Here is a 21,104-nt window from a genome sequence, read left to right on the forward strand (position 1 = left end):
GTCATTAGTTGTTTTCTTTTTGCTTTGCCTTGTGTTGTCGCATTAAACAACAAACCTGCGCTCTACACCCCTGTGCATTGTGCTTTATTTCTTAGCATCTTCGCGCTTTCCACAGTTCGCTGGTCGCGCCGTCGTCTGAATGCCACCTGCTCTCACAGGTGGCTTGTCTACATCACGTGTCCCTTGCCGATGCTGACTCGCACAGAAGCACTGAAGACTTTCTGCTCGGAGCCCACTCTGCCGCTTTATGTGCGACCACCACGTGATAGGCTCGCGCACGATAGAGGAGATTTAAAGCGAGACTCTAAAAAAAATATAAAAATTTTATACATGCATTGTCATCGTGGCGTTGCTTGTTAGTCTATCAAAATGCCTCAAGACGGAGGTCGTCTACCTGTTTTCCTAAGCATTTATTCCAAATCCCGCTTAGCACAAACCTTTAATCCCCATCGGCAGCTTAGTTCACACAAAAACCCTGAAACGTTTAGGTGTCGTACAGAGCAAGTAAACTGGAAACGTTTTTTTTTTTTTTTCTTTTTTTGAAGCACCTACTCGGGCTTGCCTAGAACTTTCTTGGGGATTTTTTTACCAGACTATCATGAATGTTTTTCTACCATTGAAGCAAAGGTTCCAAAAACGCTCGCAAGCCGTGCATGTCCCCATGACTTCTGCGACTTGTAAAGAAGCAAAAAATGGTCGCATAATTGTTCAGCACTAAGGGTACCGCACTACTGGTCCGCTTTAAAACATTTCGGATTTTTTTGAACAAAGAAATCAGGACAGCTAGGACTACTTCCCACAATAACCTCTTTGACATGAAACTCTTTAATAATCCTAAAGAAAATTGGAGGCGCCTTAATAAACTTTTAAATGGAATTACTCACCCAAATGACATGAAAAGCTTAACAGAGGATGGTTTTGACCTAAATGGGCATTCTTTGGACAATGCTTTTAACGATTTTGTTACTACAATCAGGAGTCGATATCTCATCCGTGTTTTATTTAAATTTGTGGGCGATAGAGTTTCTCAATCTCTATTTTCGAACCGACCGATGAAAATGAGGTGTATAATTGTACTTTAAAAAGTTTAAAGAATACGACAAGCTTAGACTCTTGCGATAATCGTAACATCAGTAACTCGTTTAAAATAACGCTGGATGCAACCTTGATGGGCCGCACAAAATCATTTTCGGAACCTGAATTGCCTACCTTGCTGAAGCCCTTTGCCACGGCGTGGTCGAGTTTAGCGGGAGGTTTAATCCAACAAGAAGAATTTTTTCATGCATTCTTAGGGATCATATGTTCGGGCACATTTATGTATACATCATGCATTCGCTACATTGCTTAATATGTTTGAGGCAGGTATACTCCTTACTCAATCTTCCCGCATTCGTTTTGTCGTTGCAATCGTCAAGGCAGTACTCGTGTGCGTTAGGAATCGGCTCCAAATGCTTCAATGGCGGATTCGATTTCTTTATTCATGCTGCAATAGGAGGACTGAAACTGAGGGAAATATCCACTAGATTTTCTCTCTCCTCAATCTCAATGGAGCGTCACAGCCGAAGTCTGCCGAATCCTGAGAAAAACCACATAGATTTTTTGAGAACCGCACCTCATCTTACTTTTCAAGCACTCCTAACAGGAGAGGAGAACAGCAGGTGTTTTGTAACTAGAAGAGCTGCGTACTGATATTAAACGCGCAACGTGTTCTATCAAAGAGCTCATAGTTGATGGCACGAGTAAAAACGATTGTTGAGCGAGTTTTGCTTCGGTACGAAATCTGTGGTCACATGTTACCCACCTACATTTTATCGTTCCAAGAAAAATAGCGAGGGAGCAGAATTACGTCAGCTACTTTTTACTTATTTATTCCATCAGTACAACTGGAGGGATCTCCTGGCAAAAGGCCGCTTTTGCAGCTTAACAGGGCCCGGAAAAAATATACAAAGTGTTGCAAAGCAGTGACACCGAAGTGTAGGAGAATTACTACAAGGGAATGATGCATGTAAAATAGAGAGAAAAATACACACAAAAATAGAAACAAAATATAATACACTCGATAAATGCAACTATTCCATGCAAACTATGCAGGTTTCAGGGTCAGCTACTAGAAAACTTTGAAGTATGCGTAAGGACATGTAAAATTCACCCAGACATGCTGACTGTTCTCTAGTGTACAGTTAAAACAGATGTACATTCATAGCAAGCAAAATAGACACATCAAATAGTACGACACAATCAAAATGTTAAAACTTGCTCTGTACATCAGTGCGCACCTACAAGATCAGAAGTAACAAAAATACAAAAGTCTCACAGCTCCACAAAATATTTCCGCAATTCTTTGAATTGGAAATTATCATTGTATTTATATTTGTTGAGTATGTGAGGAAGGTTGTGTTTTAGTGTTTAAGTGTATAATTAGTTCTAAAATAAGGGACAAACCAAGTATCGACGCTGCGAGTATTACAGAAATAAGTTTACTTAGAAACCATACGCCAGCAAGTAGATAAAATGCTTTGTGGAGACGTCATCCAGGCAACAAACAGCCCATGGGCGGCTCCCGTCATTCTGGTGAAGAAAAAATACGGAACACTTCGTTTTTGCGTCGATTACCGCCGCTTGAATAGCATAATGAAAACGATGCCTACCCTCTCTCCCGCATCAACGACACACTGAATCGGCTCTGCAATGCCAAGCACTTCTCGTCGATGGACCTAAAGAGCGGGTACTGGCAAATTGAGATCGACGAAAGAGACCGCGAGAAGACCGCGTTTATCACGCCAGACGGCCTCTTAGAATTTACGATTGTACCATTCGGCCCCTACTCTACACCAGCGACGTTCCAGCGGGTGATGGATACCGTTTTGCGGAGCTTGAATTGGCAGATTTGTCTGAAATACTTGAATGATGTCGTTGTGATGCCGAAGCGGTGGCCTTGTTGTAGAGCATCCGCCTCGCATTCGGGAGGTACAGGGTTCGATCCCTAGTGCCGCCAGGTACCCACCGGTTCCCATTGGGTACACAATTTCCCCCGGCCTGATGTTCGGCTCTTCTGGGGTGAAATGCTTGGGAAAAGGGGCCATGAACCAAAATGTTGGCCTAAACCCGATCTGTTCAAGCTTTGAAGACCGACTGAAAAGGCTTCGGAAAGTGCTGAAATAATTACATCATCCGGGCTAGCGTTGAAACCAGAGAAATTCCAGTTTGCCTGCGAGGAACTGTGGTTCCCAGATCGCATCATTAGCAAGGGTGTTGTTCGCCCAGACCCGGAGAAAACAGCTTCGATCGCACAGTTTACACCGCCTGCCGACAAGGAAGCTTCACGCAGATTCCTTCGGCTATGCGCTTACTATCGGTGATTTGCCATCAACTATTCGCGCATCGCCAAACCGTTGACGCAGCCTACAAAGGCTGACTTGCCTTTTAAATGGGAAGCGCCGCATTATGATGCTTTAAGGAACTTAACGGCCGCTTACACTCGCCTCTTGTACTCAAGAATTTCGAAGAAAATGAGGAGACAAATTTATACCGACGCAAGCAGCATTGGCCTGGATGCTGTTCTGGTTCAGAAAATTGCCGGACAGGAAAAACGTATCAGGTACGCCCGCCGTTCCTTGTTGGAAGTTGAATTCAACTATACTGCGACAAATAAAAGATGTCTTGCCATCATTTGGGCCCCATCAAAGTTCCGCCCCTATTTGTACGGACGACCATTGAGGGTTGTGAACGATCACAATGCTTTGTACTGGCTCGCCAACTTAAAGGATCCATCCGGCCGAATTAGGCGATGGAGCCTGCGTCTTCAATAATTTGACATCATAGTCGTCTATGAGGCTAGTTGAAAGTATTCCGGTCCAGTGTGATTGTTACAAGCCTCCGTTGACGCGCCGCCGAAAGAAGACGACGAAGTCGCTTTCTTGGGATCAGTAAACGCCAGCAGTTTTGCCCAGCAGTAGCGCTTTGACCTCGAGTTGAATGACCTAGCTGGTTGCCTCGAAGGAAAGATCGCTTCTCTTCCTGTGGTGTTCAAGCGTTATTTATAGTCATTCGCTTTAAAGAATGGCGTCCTCACGAAGAAGAACTTTACAGCCAACAGAACAGCACAGCTTCTTGTGCCCAAAAGCCTCATACCGGAGTTTCTGCAGGCGCTATACGATGAGCCGACAGCAGGGCATCTCGGATTCGCGCGCACGTTGCGCCAGATATAAGAGAAATATTACTGAACACGCTTGCCTGCAGACGTTGCGCATTACCTGAATACATGCCGTGGGTGTCGGCGACGCTAGACGCCCCCAGTCAGACCAGATGGTCTACTGAGCCCCATATCGCCCCCGATTAAGCCCTTTCAATAAATTGGGATAGAGTTCCTCGGCTCCTTCCCAACTTCATCAGCGCGGAATATATGGATGGCCAATCACAAAAAAATGGGTCCATCGGGGCAACCAATTACATGTCTCAGTACGCCGAAGCGAAAGCTCTGTCTAACAGCACCGTACCATAAGTTGCCAAGTTTTTTGTCGAACGAATTCTCCTGTGGCCGCGGCGCTCCTGAAGTGATCATCACGGACCGAGGAAATGCATTTACAGCGGAAATTACTCAAGCCATCTTGAAGTACAGCCAGACAAGCCACAGGACGACCGCATACCACCCGCAGGTAAACTGACTCAAGGAAAGTCTCAATAAAACTATAGCGGAGACGCTCGCCATGTGCGTCGACGCCAAACAGAAGACCTGGGACACCATCGTGCAGTACGTGATCTTCGCGTATAACACGGGCATCCAGGAGACAACCAGAGCGACCTCGTTCAAGCTTATGTAGGGCCTACGACGACGCTTGACGCGATACTGTCGCATGGGACAAAAGAAGACAACCTAGACGTCGCCGCCAACCTGCAGCGTGAAGAGGAAGCCCGACGGCTGCATATACAACTTGCGACGACGCCACGCAGAGTACACGGCAGGAGACCAAGTGTAGGCATTGACGCCAATTCGCCGTCGTGGACTAAGTGAAAATTTACAGCACCGATACTTTGGGCCATACACAGTCCTTCGGCGCATAGGACAACTTGACTATATGAACTCATACGCGATGGCATGACCACATCCTAGCGGCGCCGGAATGCGAATAGTTCACGTGCTGCACCTGAAGCCTTGTTTCGCGCGCTAAACGCCCGTATTTTAATTGTTAGCAATTTATTTGTCTTTTTGTGTTTATTTTGTAAACATCGAGGCGATGCCTTTCCAAAAAGGTAGTATATTCTACAATCGGTTTAGATCTTTGTTGCTTTTTGACAGCCGCCGGTATGAGGCCTTATCACTGGGATTCTAGCGCATGGATCAATTCTGTATTTATTTTTTCATGCTCGTTGCCGCGAGATGCTGTTTTATCGTTTTCTTGTCGCACAGGATGCGTCGAGTTGCATCTAGCAAATTTCGGCCACTTGCGCGTGTTTCTGCAATGTTCCAGGCTGTGATAGCCACTGTCTGCGGCTTTATCTGGATGTTTCTTCGCAGCCTTTAAATTTAGCGTTGACGAATCCGACGGGCGTTCGTTGATCGACGACCGCCTAGCACGCTTCGTGCTGTCGCCGTCGCAGATTGCTTAGATCTTTTGTGGGCGCAAGTCATCCCAATAAAGAGTCTATTCCAGAATGTTTCAAGCCTCCTCATATGTTGCCTACGGCCTTGTCACCACTAAGTGACACTATGGAAGACTCCGTATTGGAGGATTCCGAAAATCCGGACCACCTGGGGTTCTTTAACGTGCACTGACATTGCACAACACACAGGCGCTTTGCTTTTCGCCTCCATGGAAAGGGGCCACCGCGGCCGAGATTCGATCCCGCATCCTCGGGCACATCAGTCGAGCGCCGTAACGACGGCACCACCACAACGGGCTAAAGTTTCGGCTGTGGGAGATCGAGCATAGCATCGAACACAACCAGCGTTCCGTTGAACGCATCAAAGTTCACCGGCGTTCTATTGCAATAATTTATTCAAGGGAAAGGGAAGAGACATTATCTATCGCCCTTGTTCTTTGGACACCTGACAGCGCCTTAAGGCAATGGAAGAAGATGGGAGTGAAACCGGAAAGAGAGAAAGACGTGCCGTAGTGCAGGGCTGCAGAGTAATTTTGACGGACTGGTGTTCTATAACGTGCACTGATATCGCACAGCACACGGATGCTTCCCCATTTCGCCTCCATCGAAACGCCGGGTTCGAACTCGGGTACTCCCGAGCTGTAGTCGGTCATCTTATCCACTGCGCCACCACGGCGGAACAAACCGCTGTTCTAAGCCGAATCACTCTTCATGCCCTGTGCATGCGATGCCGGCATACGCTTTCCTGATCCACTTGGTCAGCTGTCCGCAGCGGTGCGTGCACGTGTAGTATGAAAATACCCTTCTCCTCCTTTCAGCGCCAGCACGCGCATCTTCTGGGATGCCGATACCATCCTTCTCCTCCTCTCTGTAACTAGTGCAGTGGTTGAACACCAGTGGAACGGCCCAGCTGGTTGCCGTGGTAGCGGAGCATGCCTACGCTCGGCTCCCCGAAATGCGCTTCTACTAGCCTAGTGTAATTTTCGTTACAAAAAGCGTTGTTGCTCTGGGATCTCTGAGGAGACTGAGGAACGAAAGTGCTTGGCGGGCAGACAATGTGGAGATTGCGAAGCAGTGTCTAGCTCCGCGCACACGGGGACAAGGCGTTCAGTCCCAGTGAGAGGCGCGTAATCATAAGTGGCTTGAAGAGGTCCTACTTAGAGAGCACCTCTGAGGTTGCCTCACTGTGAGGTAGATTTTACAGTGAGATTCTTTCAAGGCGGTGTTACCGCTTCGTTGACCGTGAGTCTTCTCGGCTAAAGCGCTGGACGGAAGACTAAGGTACTATTCGACCGCCTAAGGAAAGAACAGTAGTTTACGTTAGATAGCCAAGCACTGGAAGTAGTAGGCGAATATGTCCACTTTGTACAGGAGTAACAGCAGATCTAGACTATGAAAGGGAAATAACAAGCATAATAAGATTTGGATGGAGCGCATTGGGCAAGCATTCGCAGATTGACTTGTAGCGTACCGGTGTCACTCAAGAGGACAGTATACAACAGTTGCATCTTACCTGTACTTACCTGTATGGGGCTGAATCCTGGAGGCTGGCAAATAGGAACCTAATTAGGTTGAGAAAAACGCAGAGGATCATGAAAAGAAAAATGGTAGTGGTAACATTAGAGATAGGAAAGATGCAGAGTGGGTCAGAGAAATAACTCAAGTCACTGACATTCTAGTGGAAATCAAGAAAACGAAATAGACATGGCCAGGACATGTTGTGCAAAACAGAAACCGATGGTCACTTATGGTTACAAACCGGATTCCAAGAGAAGGAAAGCTTAGTAGGGGGCGGCAGAAAGTTACGTGGGCATATGAGATGAAGAAGTTCGTAGGGGTCAAGTGAATGCAATTAGCACAGGATCGGGTCAACTGGAGGGATATGGGAGATACCTTCGCCCTGCAGTTGTTATATACCGGCTAATGATGATGATGATGATGATGATGAGCTTATTAGGCAACGTTCTTGAGGTGTGTTTGGGTGAAGGAGTACTTGGTGTGGGGATATCGAATGTCCAGATTAAATATTACTCTGAGATTTTATAGATATATCTAGCTTGCCTATGTGACTTTTTTTTATCCAAAGCATACGCTGAATATGATGATCACAGTCGAGAATTTCTCACATAGCCGTTACACAAGAGAAGAAAGAAAACGAATGTCCTTTTGCAATCTCGTGGCACGCCCTTGTGCCGCTAGGTGAAAAAGAAGGCGGTTTTAAAATATTAGTGATTCCCTTCGGAGTTCGGATTCCCACTTTCCTCGCCACCCGGATCTTGGCGATACTAATACGCCGACACGAATGCTGGCGCTCATCATCATGCAGGCCTAAAGTTGCAGGGGCCGGCAGGAAGACTGCTCGACTTGGCAGCCATGCAGCGTAGCATGACCACCGTAAGGCTCCTGCTATACCCGATGTCACTCAGCTCGAGGCTCATGGCGCTACCGTGGGACCAGCTTAAGCAGTCACAACGCCATTCTTCGCCAAGGAGCTTCATACTGAGGAAAGAGTATCTGCTGGCACTGCGCGAAGGCCGCCATCGGGAGGAGGGAGCCTCGAGGTACTCTCAAGGAGGCCAGGAAGACGTTTTGGCGATGAGGCTGTGTCCAGACAAGAACACTGCTTGGCGGCTGCTATACCCGAGGCCAATCCGTTCGCGGCTCATGGGGCTGCCTTGGGACCAGCTTACACCGTCACTACGTCCGTCTTCGCTAAGGAGTTTCATCTTTAGGAAAGGGTATCTCTGTGCACTACGTGAGGGCACCCACTGGGAGGAAGAGCTCTTTCGAGGCTACCTGCTCAGCGTCGTGGCTGCCGCAGCCGGTGCCACCGTCGTTGCTCGCGGTGAGATCCTGTTGGAGTCGTATAGAAGCAAGGCCATTCCCTGCCTGCCCACTTCGGCTCCGCTGAGCGAGGTCAACACGCCCGGGGCCGAGAACTGGGGCTTCACACATGTGAATGTCATCAGTGTTTCCTTCATGTGGAAGATCAACAAATTCAGTTTCCACCGAGAAGTGGGGGAAATGATCAAAAGCTCAACATCTTCTGCCGCGGCCAACGATACACCGAGGTTGTGCCTAAAGAAGAACCCCAAGGGCCTGGACGAGAAGAGCAAGGATTACCTATCCGTGTACCTGCTACTGGTACCCAGCAATAAAAGTAAGGTACATGCCAAGTTCACATTTTCTATCCTCAATGCCAAGCAGGATTATGGCCTGGTTATGGTTATGGCGAGTAAAATGGCATATCGTTTTTTTCCAAGGCAATGACTGGGGCTTCAAGAAGTTCATTGGGAGAGATGTATTGCTGTAGAAGGCAAACGAACTCCTTGTTGACGACCAGCTCACACTATATTGTGAAGTGAGCGTTGTTTCGGACTTGGTGAACATTTCGTGGCTGAAGAACATAAAGAAGTTCAAGGTCCCTCAGTGCCGGCTGTCGAGAATTTTGTCACTTGTTTGAATGCCAGACGTTCAGCGATGTCGTCCTGAGTGTCAATGGGCAGGAGCTCTACGCCCACAAAGCTCTCCTTGTCGCTCGCTATCCTGCATTTGCGGCTACGTTCGAACACGAGCTGGAAGTGCAGCGGAACAAATTGGAGTTCGCCCACACGGACCACCAGGTATTCCAGGAATTCTTCGTGGTGCTCCGTCAGACGAGTTCTGAAAGCGGGGAAATCGCCTACCAAAACAGCGTGGGAACCGTGTTGGAATTCTACCTTTCGTCAACAGCTATCATTTCAGAAGGCCATTTCAATATTAAAACAAGTCATTTGTAAAGGTTCTTCGGTTGCACCTGTGTTATTCAACCTATTTTTATCCGCTGTTGACAAGCGCATTCAAGCCAACCTTTCTCACCTTCCTGTTGTAAAAGTGTCCAGATACGTTGACAATATCTTAATTATTTTTAGTAAATGACATGCGAAGAAATGTGATTCTGTCGGGAAGTGCTGAGCATTTTTTCTGAGCACGGTGCCGGGTTAAATTCCACTTGGAAAGCACCTACAGAGGGCCGCATGCAGTTCTTAGATATTGAATTGAATTTCACCTACAGTAATATTTGCTGGATGTACCATCCACGAACCAGAAGCGTCTGTTGCGCTTTGACAGCGCGCACTCAAACGTTGTTAAGCGGGGGATCGTGTCTTCCTGTCTTCACGGAGCCGTGACTAAATCATGCACGCATCGCATGGCCGATAGCAATCAAGAGCAGTTCAGACTTCTTCAAGAGATAGGCTTCCCCGTGGATTTCGTACTAGCAGTTTCTGAGAGTGTTTTTCAAAAACTGAAAGCCCCAAAGGGTCAAGTTATCGAGCAGGGAACAGACGTTAACAAAAACAAGACTCCTGTTAAAGTAACGCCATATTTTCATAGGTTTTCGCATAAATTCAAAAAGCTGGCAGCGCGTTATACTGTAAACGTCGTTTTCTCTGCTCCATGCAAATTTTCCCAGGTCAACACTAAGGAAGGGAAAGAACGAGATGCTTCCACGAGGAAACATCAAACGAAATTCACGGTATGCAAGGCTTACGCTGTGTACAGGATTTCTATCGGCTCTGGGCTTCATTACATAGGGCAGAGAGGAAGATGCTTTAACTAAAGGGCGAGAGATCATAGATTGTGCGTACGTAATAAATCAGACAGCAACCTTGCCGACCACTGTAAAGCATGTTAAACAGAGGGAGATAATGAATGCTATCCAGATATAGATAATACATATTTTATAAGAGCCGCTAAATGGAAAACAGAGCGCGAAGTCATGGAGGGGTATTTCACAAGAAAAGCCGGGCAGATTTGCGTCAGCACGCCTCCTATTAATTTACTTGACAGTAAGGTTGCATTCCTGGACGGACATCTGTCGGTGTTAACCATTTCATCAGTTGTGTTTCCCTCAAGACATTTTCCGGTTGTATTTGAACTAGGATTGTCTTCACTTTTCTTTCTCGTATTCAATGCTTTTATTGCGTTACAATTCATGTTTTATAGCCGTTACATTTCCCTTTTCTTCTTAATCTTGTTAAACGCATATCTCATTCCACCCTAGGCGGTTTTGTCCCTTCGGCACCGTGATTCTTATTTTCTTTCTTTCTTTTCTTTTCCGCGCGCTGTCATCATGATAGTGCTATTCTTTGCGCATGCTCGCTGGCTGATGAACAGCTCAATTCAGTCGTTCAGTCGTGTCCGACTCTTCGTGACCCTATGGACCATATCACGCCACGCTTTCGGGTCTCTCACTTTCCTCCTAACATAACATAACTTCATCTGCAGCGCCTCAAGTATGCCATCTAACCATCGCGTTCGCTGCCTACCCCTTATCCGGTGACCCTCAACCTTTCCCAGCATCAAATCTTTTTCCAGCGACGCCTCTCTTCTCATCAGATGACCAAAGTAGATGAGCTTTAACTTTAGAATATGACCCTCCAATGAGCAGTCAGGGTTTATGGTCGACAATATCCACTGATTTGATCTTGTGGCCGTCCAAGGAACTCTCAAGACTCTCCGCCAGCACCACAATTAAAACGCGTCAATTCTTCGGCGGTCAGCCTTCTTCACAGTCCAACTCTCGCATCCATACATCACAACTGGAAATACCATAATACAAGTTATACGGATCTTGGTTGGCAGACTAATGTCTCTGCTCTTTACCAGGCGGTCAAGGCTAGCCATGGCTCTCTTTCCCAGAAGTAGGCGTCTCCTAATTTCATGGCTGCAGTCTCCTTCCGGGGTTATCTTGGAGCCCAAGAAGAGAAAATCTGTCACAGCTTCCACTTCTTGTACCTTGATGCTCCAGGACTTGATGGGGCAAGACGCCATGATCTTTGAATTGTAATGTTCAGTTTAAGCCCGAACTTCTCACTCTCCTCTTGTACGAGCATCAGAAGTCTCTTGAGTTTCACTTCACTTTCTGCCATTAAAGTGGTATCATCCGCATATCTAAGGTTGTTGATACGTTTCGCAGCAATCTTCACTCCAGCTGAAGACTCGTCCAGACCGGCCTTCCTCATGATGCACTCAGCATGTAGGCTAAATAGGCAGGGCGACAGTATGCAGCCTTGTCTCACTCCTTTCTCAATCGGAAACCAATCAGTAAGACCATGCCCAGTTCTGGCTGTGGCCTCTTGCCCTTCATACAGGTTCCTGAGGAGATAGATGAGGTGATTTGGAACTCCCATCTCTTGGAGAGCTTGCCTCAATCTGCTGTGATCTACGCAGTCAAACGCTTTCGCATAATCAATAAAGCAGAAGTAGATGGGTTTTTAGAACCCTTTTGCTATTTCATGATCCAGCGAAGGTTGGCAGTCTGGTCTCTAGTTCCTCTGCCCTTGCGAAGCCCAGCTTGCACGTCCGGAAGCTCCCCATCCACATACTGCTGCAGCCTACCTAGGAGGATTTTCAACATCACCTAGCTAGCATGCGAAATAAGCGCGATTGTGAGTAGTTGGAACAATCTTTGGCACTGCTATTCTTTGGAATAGGGATGTAAACTGACCTCCTCTAATCCTGTGGCCACTGCAGGGTTGTCCAGATTTGCTGACATAATGTATGCAGAACGTTAACAGCGTCGTCATGGTTGAGGTTTTGAAGCAACTCAGCTGGAATGCCATCAGTTCCGCTAGCTTTCTTCTTAGCAAGGCTGGCTAAGGCCCATTCAACTTTTCTCTTCAGGATGCCCGGCTCGAGATCAGTAATCACAGCCGTCTTATGTTGGGTTTGCACATCCGGGTCCTTCTTGTACAGTTCTTCTGTGTATTCCTGTCACCTGTTCTTTATCTCTGAGGCTTCCGTGAGGTCCCTGCCTCGTTTGTCCTTTATCACGCCCAGCTTAGCACAGAAGCTTCCTTTGATATCTTAGATTGTCTTATACAGAGCTCTTGTGTTCCTCAATTGGCTGTTGTCCTCAACTGCTTGGCACTGTATGTTCAGGAAGGCATTCTTATCTCTTCTTGCGATTTTCTGAAAATCCGCATTGAGAGCCTTGTATCTTTCTTTTTTCCCCATAACTTCTTCCATCCTCCTTTCCCCAGCTATTTGCTAAGCCTCTTCAGATAACCAGTTTGCTTTCTTGCATTTCGTTTGCTTTGGAACTACCTTAGTAGCAACTTCTTGTATTACATCACGCACATCAGTCCACATATCTTCAGGCTCTCTGTCTTCTAGATCTAATTCTTGAAATCGATTACTCACTTCAACAGCATATTCTGATGGAGTTTGATCTAGATCATACCTGAAAGGCCTTCTAGTTTTCTGCGTTTTCCTCAATCGAACCTTAAATTTGGCAACAAGAAGCTGATGATGGGTGCCACAATCGGCCCCTGGCCTTGTTTTTACTGCTTGTATAGCGCTTCTCCATCTCTGCCGGCAAAAAACACAATCAATCTGATTCCTGTACAGACCGTCCGGTGAAGTCCATGTGTACAGGCGCCTCTTGTGCTGTTGAAAATGAGTATTCGCTATGGTCAGGTTATTTTCTTGACAAAACTCTACTAGCCTCTGCCCAGCTTCATTTGCCTCACCGAGACCGAACTTGCCTGTAATTCCGGATATTTCTTCACTCCCCACCTTAGCATTCCAGTCTCCAATGAGAAAAAGGACGTGGATTAGGGAGTGCGGTCTAGAAGGCATTGTAGGTCAGCATAAAATCTTTTAACGTCAGCTTCTTCAGCAGTAGTGGTTGGTGCATAGACTTGGATAACTGTTATGTTGAAAGGCTGACCTTGCATCTGAAGTGAAATCATTCGGTCGTTTTTGGGGTTGTACCCTAGCACTGCTTCGCCCATTCTTCGGTTTGCTATGAGAGCGACCCCATTCCTTCTCCTGGATTCGTGCCCACAATAAAAGACATAATGGTGGCCGGAATTAAATTCTTCCATTGCGGTCCACTAGAGCTCGCTGATACCCAAGATATCAATGTTCAATCTGTCCATTTCTCGCTTGACGACATCCAGTTTACCTTGCGTCATAGATCTTACATTCCATGTTGCTAGGTGATATATCTCCTTGCAACATCGGACTTTCCGGTCGCTTCCCGACACATCCACAACTGAGCGTCCTTTTAGCTTTAGCCCAGCCGCTTCATTCGTCCTGGAGCTACTAGGAATCGCCCTTTGTTTATCCCCAGTAACATGCGTCCCGCATGGGGGGCTCATCTTCCGACGCCATATCATTAATGCTATTGTGACTGATCATAGGGTTTTCTTGGCAGGAAATACTGGAGTGGGTTGCCATTACCTTCTGCAGTGAATCACATTTTGTCAGAACTCTCTGCCGTGACCTGTCTATCTTGGGTGGCCCTACACAGCAGAGCTCACGACTTCATCGAGTTTCGCAAGCCCCTCCGCCTGTCCCGTTACTTCTGAGTCGTCCGTGTCTTTTTTGCGCTATGTTTTCGAAAAGTAATTTCCAACTAGCTCAAATTAAGCATCTGATTAATACAATGTGCGCTGAAGCCGACTCCGATCCGGCACCTGGTGGCAGCGCGCCTCTCCCCCATAATCAGCCGTCGTATGCCGCTTGGACGCAGGGACCGCACCATCGTTCACTACTAGACTTCATTACATCAGCCAACTGTTTTTCATTTGTTTGACCAGACCCTTCATCCTTCATATCATTCCTTTTATGCCCCGAGGCAATAAACATCGCAAGAAAAAAAAACAAATGTCCGCGGAAATGCGTCGTTTCTTCTTTTTGGCCAAGAGAGTGCGAGGCTGCATTTGAGACTGAATTTTTTGTAGCCTGTGTAGAACTTGGAATTTGTTAAATATAGTAAACTACAGATTACACAAGTAAATAAACTGCTTTACGTGTCCTCAAGATTTAGGAATTATCATTTTTTCATTCTTTTCTTTGTGGCTCGCGGAAACCAAAGCGATTGCTTTCGCATTTACACCCACTGAGCGCTGATGTCCGACTGTGACACCATGTCTCTATATCCATAAGTACTTGCACTGCGAGCAATATATTTTTTTGCGTATTTATCGGACGATATAGATAAAATTAACATCCAGGAAAAACATTTATGTTCGAGATACGAAATTCTAGGCCGAAAGTGTTAATTTGGACAGTTTCTGTTTATTGCTTTATTCCCTCGTCCCCTCCCATTTTAGGGGAAACTGACGATAAATGAAAATTACTTTTTACAAATAGAGCATTGCTTGCAAGTAACTAGGATGCTGCGTTCACTGAGAAAGTGGCACGCTGATTGGAACAGTATCTTGCCGGTACTCATGAATGGGACAGAAACTTGGAGGTGAATGAAGTCGTGTCAAATTAAGGACAACGCAGCGGGCTATGGTACTGTATTGCACTGTCGTATTGCATATTACTATATATAAGTTTTTTTTTTATTCTCATATCTAACTACATACCTCCCTTACTATTAGTTTCACGTGTGACCAATCCCCCTTGTGGGTAAGTGCCATTATCTGAGGGCACAACAACGACTGAATATGATAGGTGTTAAATTACCAGGCGGGAAGAGAGGCAAAGAGAACCAGGGGACAAAGTTCATTTAATGACATGATAACCAGGAAAAGAAGTGGGCAAGTGTAGTGCCTTTACTGCGTAGGCAAGAGAACCGATCTTCGTTAAGGGGGACGAACAGGATTCCAGAAAAGACAAGAGGCACAGGGACGACAGAAGCTTAGTTTGGCGAATAATATCGGGATGTTCGCGTAGATCAGGTGGCTGCAGTTGGCACTGGGCAGGCTTCCCTGGAGAGACGTGGAAGAGGCCTTTGTTCCGCAGTGGACATAATTGGCTCATGGCGGTGCTGATGATGCTTAGAATAAGCTGTAGGAATAGTCCAAAAATTCCACGAAATTTTCACCATCACTGGCCGTTCTCACAAGCTAACTACAGGGCACCCAGAACGTTTTCGGTGCGACTTTCTTAGCCTATCCATAAACACTGTTATCTTCCGAAAGAGTCCCATGGCGTCCCTGTAGGTGTTGATGACGCGAATTGGAATATAGAAGCTGGAAAATTTTAAATTCAATTTTTTACATCGTTTGCTGCCATAGATATGTCAACACAGCTAGGGCGTTTACAATGAACTTTTACTACGGACAAAATATGATAATATAGCATTTCAAAAAGCTGCCGCCCCCCCTCTCTCTCTCTCTCTCTTTTTATTTTTTGTTTAGTATAAAACATTTCTCAGAACTTAAAATGGGTATAGGGCCGTTCCCAGTCGCCTTCTTTGTGTAATATTTTCCGGCAATTTTATACACTATTATATGTACAGCCTTGCAGCCTATTAGACCTGCATATGTAATGTCCTGCGATTTTCGAAGCAATTTTGTCATATTGTGCAAACACTGAAGTGTTCGCAACATGCTGCATTTACGTACATGTGCACCGCTTCTATATATAAGCAGCGAATGGCTCCACGAACGCGAACTCTCGCTATGAGTCCGTAAAGATGCTTCACAAGCAAAACGCAGAGGGGTGCGCTTGGGAAGTCCAGAGAATGTAGCAACAGCGTAAGGATTGTGAGATGTGATAGCAGATGTGATGCCGAGATGGGATAGCAGCCCTGGCATCAGGAAGTATGCGTTTTGCACAGATGAAGTCCCCCGATGCAAGAGACGTGTCTGAGCGCCGCTTCAGCGCCACCCTTTTTCGTGTTCCTCGAGCGACAGGCTCTTAACGGTGGTGTGAGCTTCCTTGAGATGGTCACTCTAACCGCCTCATTCGGTAGTGAAGGCACAGATAGGCGATGTAAACAACCGGCTTGCGCAGACATTCGCAGTATCCTTGAGTGTCGCCTGGAAATATAGACAATTGCTTGGATATTTTTTACGACATACACTGCGAATTCTGCGTTTCAAATGGTCTAGCAACCTTCATTGTGAATTTTATTGCCTTAAGATAGGCCAATTTTCGAAACAAACACGTATATAAAACCTTTGCTCTCGAATGAAATATGGAGCACGCAGAACTTAAATAGTAGTTATGACACGGGGAAGTGCCCATGACGAGCTGGAAAACGCTATGACAGAAACTGCAAATTACAAGCAGGCTAAAACAAAAAAAAAAAAAAAAGAGATTACATGACAACTATGAGCTGTTCAGGATGTATGCTTCAATTATACTCAAATATTGAATGCAGTTATTGAGTAGCTTGATCCAATCCGATATAGTATGCGGGGGAAATGAGTTCTGGAATGAAGTGGCTCTCGCAAAATAAGGTGTTAAGGGAAGCGAATGATTATGATGGGTCTGCCGGGTACTGAGTTGAGTTAAATGTGCTTTGGGGTCTTAGGCCTATTTGCCATTCAATAGCAACTGCAAAAAAATTTATGCGCAAGAACTTCGGCCTTGAATAGAGCTCGTGAATGTTGTTGGACGCCATCAGAGGATATATGAAATCTGTACGACCGTACACAGAATGAATAAACGGGACAGCTCGGCGCTGAATTCTTTCTATTGCGCAGACGTTGTTTTTAGTAAATGTGTCCCAAATGACGCAAGCATATTCTAGTTTCGGACGGATGAGAGGTGCATGTGCTAGGTGTTTTACCTGTAGCCTGACGCCTTTAAGATTAGCAGAGTTTGCAGAAGGATAAGGGGGAATATTTTTAATCTGTGTTTTCCAGTTCAGTTCATTTATTTTTGTTAAATTCAATGCTTCAGCGAGATGATTGTCCTGGATAGCATACGCAAATCGCTGTGGACGTTTCTTCCTTAAGACGCGAAGAAATACCGATTTAGTGAAGGTATATTCGATGCCCCAGTTAGTCTTCCAGTCGCTTAAAGAATTCAGGGCCGAGTTTATTGCAAGCTGGTCGTTTTCTGAGTTGATTTTGCTAAAAAGGGTACAATCATCTGCAAACAACCGAATTTTTAAGTACTAGTTTATAACGTCTACCATATTGTTACAAAATATTCTCTGTGGTACAGTTGATATAACTGGAAGACTAGGCGAGCTGCAATTGTGAATGGTTATATGCTGAGTACGATGGGAAAGATTAGAGGTAATTATAAAATCAGGAAGACAATTTGCTTGTAGTTTCGTAACCAGTTATCGTGAGGCACACGGTCGAAGGCTTCACTAAAATCTAAAGACACCTGACCGGATATGTCAAGCGCAGAGCTGAGGAACTGAACAACATTTTACAGCTGAGTGACAGTGAAAAATCCTTTTCTAAAAGCATGCTGGAAGGATGATAATATATGTAGGTTCTTTTAAGTAGTCAGGGATGTAGTTCGAAACTGGGTGTTCTAACCTTTTGCAAGATAAAAATAACATAGAAATTGGGCGGTAGTTATAGACGGAATGAGGGTCGCCTATCTTTAGGATATGTAAAATCAGTGCAGACTTCCTGTCCTCTGGCAACGTCGCAGATCGCAGTGACACCTGGAAATAGCCACGAGGAATTGAGCTAGCACCTCTGCATATCGTCGAAGGATGCTTTGGGTATTTTGTCTGGGCCGGGTGAAGATTTAACATTTAACCTGAGAAACATGTTAACAAGGGTGTTTACATCAGGCGAATGAGTGGAAAGAGGGAAACACTGTGAAAATGATATTTAAAACCTGGTGTGGTATTTGCTATGGAATATTTAGAAGCACGCCATAGTGAACTATTTGGCCAACTGGCTTATTTTATTCTCCATAGAAATTGAAAAAAACAAATTGAGGGTTGTCTTTTATGAAGTTTGGGAGAGTGGTGTTAAAACATAATGTGCTTGGCTCGAGCCATGGCTTGAGATAAAGCAAGACAAGCTGCGGTAAATGCATTGGTCGCAGAACCCTTCTTATTCAACCGCTTTGCCTTTCGCTTTAGGTGTATAATATCTCTGGTCATCCACGGTGTTGATTTACTGGTTTTCCTAACACGATTCGAAATAAAGTTCTAGAGACAAAAAATAGCATATATTTTCGAACATACCTCACAATAAGCCTACATTATCACTGTTGAATTCTTCCAACTGAGCATCGAGGAAATCTAGAATGCCGATATAATCAGCGTGTGCATAATCTTTGACCATTTTCAAGGCAGGTGATCTATCGGAATGTCTAGCAGATAACGGAAAGGAACGGCAACCATATTGGAGGTCACATAATCCATCGTCGATAGAATCTTTCCACTCAGCATGGGATTGGGGAAAGAAAGCCAGATCAAGGATATCAGAAAATAGGCTGGAAACAAACGTCGTATTTCGGACAATTTGCACAAGATCGTGATCAAGCATTAAATCAAAGGTGATACTCCCGTCTCTGAACGACTCAGAACCCGATTAAAAATTTTCCTTATCAATACCGGGAAGACTAAAATGCATAAAAATTATTTTGTGCCTGCAAGAACCAGTCATGTGAGCCTGCAAGTTTTTCAAGAAATCCGGTGCTGAGTCTGGTGGTCAGCAAGAAGCAGATAAAATGAGCACCTTTCAAAGAATAGATATTTTAGGCACTAACGGTCAGGTTCATACGTGCGTCAAATGGCTGAACTCAACTGCTGCAAAGTTGGCGCTGAGGAATGGTTGGGCTCGGCGGTGCACCCAAAGCAAAAGGCGGAGGCGACATACAGTACAAAACGAATGAAAACGAGCGAGGCTGTTAGTGTACGCTCAACCACGTTGCTTTTCCCCGTGCTCGTTCTAAATGAAGCACTTGTGTGTGAGACTTTCGTGCGGACATAAAAGTTTATTTTGCCCACCGGAGCGTGCTCCGCGGTCGATCTTCCTTTCGTTTCTGTTTCTAAAAGAAAAAACAACAAAGGCCGATTACACTGCTTTGAGATCTGATTTCTCCGCGCATTTAGGGACATGGTACAGCACCTTTACTTCAGACGATGCGCCAAAGCCGGCACTAAACGTGGAATCAGCTGTTTTACCGAAGGGCACCATTTGTAAGGTTTGTTTACCTCTGCCAGCGCGCCCTCGATCACGGCAACAGAAGTTAGCCTGGAGCGCGTTTAATTTAAAACTATAGCTGCTTCTTAATTTTTTTGGATGATTGTGAACTTGAAATGCGATTTCTTGAAAACCTAAATCTTTAGTTATTTATTCACACGCTACATCGGTAAAAAAAGTTAGCAAACAGCTTCTTGACGTGCGAATAAACCTCTTGCCGCGAAAATAAGCGGCCCGGGGCGGCACCCTGGCGATCATTGGTTGATTCCAATTATCGTCACGCGCTGACGTCTCGCCGAGCCGTCGTGGTGTCCAAAGTTACAAGAATCTAGTAACGTTGGTGGTGTCGGCACCTAAAGACGAAGGCAAAGGAGCACAGTGCACTCCCCTCTCCGGGAGCCAGGCCAGCTCACTCCAGCAGAGTGGGGGACACTGTCCACCGTCCGGCGCCTAAGTATGTACCATAGTGTTCAAGAATTGAAAAGCGTGCCGTCTGTCGCTGCGAGCTGGTCGTATCAGCGATGACCGTTCTGGGCGGCATCAGAGCGCTCGACGCTCTGATGCTGCCTAGAGCATCCAATCTGTGGGAATTTCTGAATTTCGCATGTGTGTACGAGGAGCGCAATGAGTGCCGAGCAGAAGGCTGGGTGAACCGCCACCGGTAGTTCTTCGGACCGCGAAGGCGCGGAACAAGCAACTGCGTCGCTTTAGCTCCCACATGCTTGACTAAATGCATTAAACCGATTCTGTGTATGCATAGAAGAACCAGCTTCGTATAAAACCGGCCGTCATCGGGCAAAATGTGTATAAGCGGCAATTAAGACACATATAGCCAATGCAAGATATATAAAGATTGCTGATTTCCTCAACGTATTGGGCACTTTATTTCTCAATCGTTAACCTCAGTTCCACTTGCGAATGTCTAACATATTTTTATGAGAATAAATATTATCGGATACGCCTTTTTTAGGCGGGCTACGCTTAAGTGCATCATCGACGCTCGCTCGCACTGAAAACACGACGGAGGATGTTTTATGCTAGGCTAGCGTACCTTGTTTGCGTCACATAAATTAAGAGAGGCATGAGCACATTGCTTGGAGATAGAAATTATGTCAGGGGCTATTGAATACTTTATTGCAATGCGGGCGAATAAATATTTTGGGCTGGTGATGCTGTCAGCGTGAAGTCCATGCCCGGATGTACCCCGATACCAAGAATTTGCTGGTGGTATGCAGCTGCGACCAAGCTACCGCCGCACCATCACTGGCCGATTCACAACGAAGGACCACTGCAGGCAGTGACACGCAGCTGGCTGATCCCATGTACACGGGCTACAGAGTGGGCGAGTGGCGACCACCACAAGAGCAGTAGAGGGAGACACTCTCCTCGCACGGATGACATCAAAGATGGCGCCCACCCCCACCACAATTTCTCGCCCTCCCCCAGAAGAGGCGATCCAACGAGCCCGCCCCGAACACCACGACTCCCAAGCGCCGCAGGTCGGGCGCCCAAACATCAGCAAGCGGGCGGGTGAACGTTGCAGTCAGCGTGCGCCCTCTACATGAGCGCGAGTCCGAGACCGCCAGTGTAATGCGCGTGGTGGATGAACGGTGAAGGAGTCTTTGACCCCAAGGTCGAAGCGGGCCC

General features: G+C 46.1%; 1 pseudogene; it reads left to right on the forward strand.

Moving 5' to 3' along the window:
* Window positions 1–8,016: 8,016 nt before the first annotated feature.
* On the forward strand, window positions 8,017–20,828 carry LOC146202279 (speckle-type POZ protein B pseudogene; annotated as a pseudogene).
* The last annotated feature ends 276 nt before the right edge of the window (window positions 20,829–21,104 follow it).

This window comes from Amblyomma maculatum, chromosome 1 (assembly GCF_055883805.1).
Source record: "Amblyomma maculatum isolate TAMU_Amacu chromosome 1, ASM5588380v1, whole genome shotgun sequence".
Taxonomy (NCBI): domain Eukaryota; kingdom Metazoa; phylum Arthropoda; class Arachnida; order Ixodida; family Ixodidae; genus Amblyomma; species Amblyomma maculatum.